Source organism: Haliotis cracherodii, unplaced genomic scaffold, assembly GCF_022045235.1.
Source record: "Haliotis cracherodii isolate W230 unplaced genomic scaffold, xgHalCrac1.p SCAF_2, whole genome shotgun sequence".
NCBI lineage: Eukaryota > Metazoa > Mollusca > Gastropoda > Lepetellida > Haliotidae > Haliotis > Haliotis cracherodii.
Window position 1 is genome coordinate 6,344,659 of NW_027266275.1, and position 7,075 is coordinate 6,351,733.

Below are 7,075 nucleotides of genomic sequence, written 5' to 3' on the forward strand. Positions count from 1 at the left end.
AGAGCAATTAGGTAAGCGGACGGAAAGCCTGAAGACAGCTGCAGAACAAAAAAGACAGTTTGCTAGATACATGTATGTAGTGAGGTGAAATGGGAGGCAACGTCACGTTCAAGACTGCTTCAGTGACATGGCAACATGCACCTGTACGGCTGCTTGTCCAGCTTATGCCGTGTTATAGTGTCAGCTCAATGATATATGCTGCAGTCAGTTATGCTTCGGACTGTTGAAAAAGAGGAATTGTCTGATATAAAGATTACATTGTTGCAAGGTGTTAATTTAGGCTCATGCCTTTCATTAAAAATTATTTCTGGTTTTGCTGAAAATATATCTGGTCTCCCTGTGTTCATTAACAATGGGAGCAGCAGGGTAGACTGGTGGTTGAGGCGTTCGCTCGTCAAGACCAGGGCTCGATTCCCGACATGGGTACAATGTGTGAAGCAAATTTCTGGTGTCCCCCGCCGTGATATTGCTGGAATATTGCTAAAAGCGGTGAAAGCCATACTCACTTACTCATTAGCAATGGGCAAAGTAAACCTAATTGATACTCATCACTAATCGGGTGTGTGTGCTCTTTGTGAACTAGTGTATGCTGTTTCTGAACTAGTGTATGTCGTATATGGTGTTTCTGAACTAGTGTATACTGCTGTTTCTGAACTAGTGTATGCTGTTTCTGAACTAGTGTATGTAGGGTATGCTGTTTCTGAACTAGCGTATCCTGTTTCTGAACTAGTGTATACTGTTTCTGAACTAGTGTATGGTGTTTCTGAACTAGTGTATACTGTTGTTTCTGAACTTGTGTATGGTGAACTAGTGTATATTGTTGTTTCTGAACTAGTGTATGCTGTTTCTGAACTAGTGTATGTAGGGTATGCTGTTTCTGAACTAGTGTATGCTGTTTCTGAACTAGTGTATACTGTTTCTGAACTAGTGTATGGTGTTTCTGAACTAGTGTATACTGTTGTTTCTGAACTAGTGTCTAGGGTATGGTGTTTCTGAAATAGTGTATGGTGTTTCTGAACTAGTGTATGGTGTTTCTGAACTAGTGTATGGTGTTTCTGAACTAGTGTATACTGTTTCTGAACTAGTGTATGGTGTTTCTGAACTAGTGTATACTGTTGTTTCTGAACTAGTGTCTAGGGTATGGTGTTTCTGAACTAGTGTATGCTGTTTCTGAACTAGTGTATGTAGGGTATACTGTTTCTGAACTAGTGTATGCTGTGTCTGAACTAGTGTATGTAGGGTATGCTGTTTCTGAACTAGCGTATGCTGTTTCTGAACTAGTGTATACTGTTTCTGAACTAGTGTATGGTGTTTCTGAACTAGTGTATACTGTTGTTTCTGAACTAGTGTATGTAGGGTATGCTGTTTCTGAACTAGTGTATACTGTTTCTGAACTAGTGTATGCTGTTTCTGAACTAGTGTATACTGTTGTTTCTGAACTAGTGTATGCTGTTTCTGAACTAGTGTATACTGTTTCTGAACTAGTGTAAACTGTTTCTGAACAAGTGTATGGTGTTTCTGAACTAGTGTATACTGTTGTTTCTGAACTAGTGTATGCTGTTTCTGAACTAGTGTATGGTGTTTCTGAACTAGTGTATACTGTTGTTTCTGAACTAGCGTATGGTGTTTCTGAACTAGTGTATACTGTTTCTGAACTAGTGTATACTGTTTCTGAACTAGTGTATACTGTTGTTTCTGAACTAGCGTGTGTAGTGTATGTTGTTTCTGAACTAGTGTATGCTGTTTCTGAAGTTGTGTATGCTGTTTCTGAACTAGTGTATGCTGTTTATGGGGAGCTTACCCCCATCATTACACCACAACACTGGGATCAATGAATGGGCGAGAGAAGATGGCACACGCTCCGGTCGACGCACCATCAGCACCACAACCGAAAACAAGGATGTCTTCCGCAACATTGCACGGAGCAATAGGCGCATTACAGTCCACGTGTTCTAGTTTCGCTGACAAATCACTGACAATTTTGACTTGTACCATAATGATGTTCCCGTGTATTTTCCAATGAACAATTGATTTGCCTTTGCATGTGTTTGTGGCGGGTGCCACCGGTGAGGCACGGTACGTTCACCATTTCGAAAACACCTGGTATAATCACTATTTGACTATGATTCATACCCAAATGCTCATGATATGCTCGGAGATCGTACAACTAAGATTGCTTTTGTCAGAGATTTCTTATGAAGATGGAAAGGGTTTGTCGCATTTCTTTTGAAAGGTAAAGAGAAGGAATCCTTGATCTACATGTACATCCAAGGTTTGTGCCCAATGAGGTCCTAGAATGCTATCGGATGAAGTCAAGTGTACCTTCAATGCCTTGTTAACCAGATATAATCGCAAGCCAGACATGACGGGTGATGAGACCCAGATACATCAGAATGATCCAGAGAGGAAACAAGAATTCATGGAGTGGACATACTTCGGGTCTCTTGAAGACATACACCTTTCAAGCAGCCATGGTGTCGTTATAGAAAACACCCTTAGCGCTGTCGAGTTACGATCACCTTGGCGTTAAGTTCGATTTGTACAACGGCACCCAGATCAACTAAGAACGCTTTGGTCACCTTAGTGTTCTCCTCCATCGGGGCAATGTTCCAGTTCCAGTTATGTTGCAGTGGCTGCTGTAGGGGATGTGGATACGGGATGTGACCGCATCCACCCTATTCTCTAGATCATGGCCCCGTTCCACAAAGCGATCTTAGCGCTACGACTGTTGGAAGTATGTAAGTCTATGTTAGAGTATGGGTATTAGCCCTAAGATCGCTTTGTGGAACGGGGCCACTACCACCTGTTTAAAAAAAATTAAAAAACACATGCGTGGTCACCGTTTTGACGAGGACGAAGAATTCGTTGGTGCTGTGGAGGACTGGTTGACAGAACAGAATTTGACCTTCTACAAAACATGGGTCACTGACCTGCAGAAGAAAAGAAGAGGTGTATTGAACTGAAATTAAATAAGTTAGTAAATGAGTAAATGAATATAAATAATAAAATATGCTTACGAAAATATTTCGGGTTTTTTATTCCATGGTCTCAACACGTTTTCTATTTTTCACACGAACTTTTATATCTGTCAATTTATGGCATCATTTCACTGAGAGTGTGCTAATCGACGTGACGTCAAATTTCGAGTGCTGAGAGGAGTGGGTTGAGGGAGGTAGGGCTGACATTGGCTGGCACAAGATGTCTGAAACGTGCCACCAACTCTGAATCTGCCAGGCAAACAACATTTCCTTTAAAACGCATTTCACAATAATCTGCAACGTTTTATGTATATTTCCCAGTCGTTACAGAGAAACATCACATAATTCTGGCCGAGTAGTCTCAAGGCGCCGCAAAGATTCGCCAGGATCTGCCTGACCTAAGTTCCAATTCCACATTCGCCTCGGTCCTTGATTCTGGGTTTGTCACCACCACCCATGGGATGGTGTGTTTCACCAATATTATAGCTGCTAAAGCCAATGTCAAAACGAATTGTCTTCACACATTAAGATGAAAAGTGAAATAGTTTGCGGACAACCCTAATCAAACGTACTTCTATACTGTCCCTGAGTCTAAATGCATATTTTACGAGCGCTTCGCTCACTAACCATACACAACGAGTCCTTCACATGTTGCCTTGCGTCTGAATCGATTTATCTGCTTGTTGTCCGTGAGTGTTACATATCAAGATTCTCCGAGATAGCCGTGGGCAGTATTACATAATGGAGGCGATATTGACACGTGTGCTGACGCCACATTGTTTGCGAACAAGGACACGGATATCCGTGATTTTGGTTCCACGATAAACTGTATTAAAAACAGATTTTTTAGTGTTAATTTATGCATCAAACTCAGTATGCATAATATCTAGAATATATTCCAGAATGATATAAGAACTACATAAATATAACTTGTTTATAATATTAACTCATTAAAATCCCCATCTTTCCCAAACAATCTAAGAAATGATTAAACGTTGATAAACCCGATGTGGTTGTCATAATCTTATAAATGTTGTGAACGCAGTTGAAGAATTTACTAACTTTTCCAGATTTATGTTGAAAATGAGTTTCATTTCTTACTTGTTTAATAATTTAAGAAGAAGAAATCAGATTTCCAACGGCCTTAGAAAATGTATAAGAATTGTATTTCACGCTTTAAAGTTATAAATGTACACGTCCCTCCATATGTGATATTTATTTGTTAATTGTAAACTAAAATGTATATAATGTAATGCTTTGTCCTGTAGTGATTTGTCCTGTGAGGCAATAAACAATTCTATAAAACATTTACGTGTTTTTAGGTAAAAACTTTTAATGGACAGGAATGACAGTGCATTTTCTCGTCGCCAGAGAATAATATTTCTCGATTATCTGCCGAAACAGGTTCCACTGTGCGTAAAGTCAAAATAGTGATGAAAGTTACCAATACGACTACAGCTGCAAGGGTAATTACGCAGATAGACAACGCGGTAACCATGACACAACCGTTGATTGTGTGATATTGTGTAAGGTATGAAGTCATGTTGTCCCATTGTGTCAATATTCTAAGCTTTTGGCATCAGCCACAGACGCAGGGGACGCACACCGCGACTAACCAACCCGCCTAATTTAGCGCACTTCTGACACATGACAATCCTTGAGCTCATGTCATATATAGGTTGCACATGTCGAAAGGTTGCACGGGAATCACGCACGTTGAGAGGCCAAAAGCTAACACCGTATTCGTGCGTGCGTGATTCCCGTGCAACCTTTCGAGTTGAGTTGATTGGTTCAACTGTGTCATATGGCCCTGTGACGCAGGGGTAGCATTATGCAGATGGCTGTTTCCATGAATGCTCGTTCCACCCGTGACAAACAGGTCTGGTTGTTGATGAAATATAGTGATAGCTAGATAGACAGATTTTTTATTCATGCACTGATTGTCTTTAAATGTAATATCCAGTTATGTATGACTGTTTAACAATCTCATACCAACTTTGAGTGGAGTAGGTCCAATAGTTTTTCAGATATTGTAGTAAACGTTGGTACCTTAAATGACCTCCCAGACTATACCTCAAACCGACAGGTCATGCTACTTCTCCCGACTGTTTGTTGACTTAACCCAAGATAATTTGAAGTTCGTACTATGTTTTCGATATAGCAACATGTACTCGGAAACATAGATTGGGAATGGATGTTACCCATGAATTCTTAATTAACTGCAGTTAAAGGGTCATGCGATGCACGTAATGCATAATGTTGCAGTTAATAGGTTTGGCAGGTGGCATCTGTCAACTCCATAGTGAGATTATTTATTCCACGGTTTGTGACGGGTGCCACAGGTGGGGAGGATATGCACACCGTTCCGCTAACACCTGGTATCATCACTAAAAAGTACTCACGGAAATGAAAAAAAACTTTTTTTTCGACCTCAGATCTTAAATTATTGCAGTTAATATACAAAATATTTAAACATTCAAACAACTAAATTAGTACTCATTGGGCCGTGGCACAAATACAGCATATCAAATGTTTTTATGCCTTTTTACGGGGGCACGGGTGGCCCAGTCATCTAAGGCGCCGCGATTCGCTGTGCAGAGTTGCGTCCCTTGGGCACGCCAGAAACCTATGATTGTGGGTTCGAATCCCGGTTCGCCCCGATTATGTTTCTAGGTTTGTCAGCACCATACCCGTGCTCGTGGGTTTCACCGAAGTGGTACACGTCTGAGACCTGCATCACTTCGGGCTTTCCTCCCACATTAAGCTGACACGCCGCGATATAACTGGAATACTGTTAAAAGTGGCGTTAATCCCAACTTACTCACTCACTTATGCCTTTTTACACGTAAAAGTGTGTAAAAATGTGAATAAAACAGACTATTGTGAAACAGGGCATAACTAGGTGTAAGTAGATCAAGGTGACCTACGACACCTTGACGACAGGTGAGAACAGGTGCGTAATGCCTATAGTCTGTTTCTGCTATGTCAATTTGGACTTAGTTTTATTTTTGAATGTTGAAAGTGCCGACAAATTACCTCCTGTAACGTACATTTTGTATTGTTCACTGAGATCAAACTAGCTAATCCAGACTAGTACTTTTCGAGTTGTTTTTTTATTTCGTATTTACAGCTACGTAACACTTTGTGTCGATTTTTAAAATGAGAAAAACAGTTTTTTTTCATTTCCGTGAGTACTTTAGTTGATGGTGATTCCTGGACGCATGGTCATGATAAAGTCGGAATCGTACAATTGAGGTGAAATGAGATGAGGTGTGTGTGTGTGTGTGTTTGATATATATATACCATGTCGCAGTTTTACATGAATACCCCGCTCAGACACAGTATACTGACTCCGAGCTGACCAGTCCTTGTTTTAGCCCTATATTGCCGAGCACCAGGGTAACAACATGTACAATCTTTTAAAGTCTCTTGGTAACAGCATGACGCTGCCGGGATCGAACCCGAACATTCCACGCTCCGGGCAGACGCTCTACATCAAGACCAAGGAAGAGGTCCCTATCATTTAAGATAGCGGATCGAAAACACACCTCTTGGTACCTTTAATTTATTGTTATTGAAACTGATTTCCGATTTCGAATAACATTCAAGCTTATAAAAAAATCGATTGCCCTCGAGTCGTTCAAAAACAGACGGAAGTCCGGAAACCGGATATCCTGTGTTTCTTAGTTACTTGGTAGGTCACGTGATCGTCTGCATTAACGTGGAGGGGGAGAGGGGGTGTTGGTGGGGGTGGGGGTGGGTTATTGTAAATGATTACTGTTTATAAACTGGTATAGGAGTGGTGTCAATGTTGTTTTCTTGATTATAACTCTCCACTATAACTGTGCATTGCTTGAACTTGGTCAATGGCTCAACCTCATTAAAGACCAAGGGGACATTGCCATGACAACATGTTATTGGATTACATTCCGGATGTTAAATTAGACGTGGATTATATTTGCTAAAAGCCACGTAATCAATATGTAGGTCAAAGGTCATCTATTTCGTGGACAGAAGGATGTACCTCATGAATATGCTCATACACGTTATGTAATACAGAAGCTGGCATCCACAAAGCATCTACTTATGTATACAAC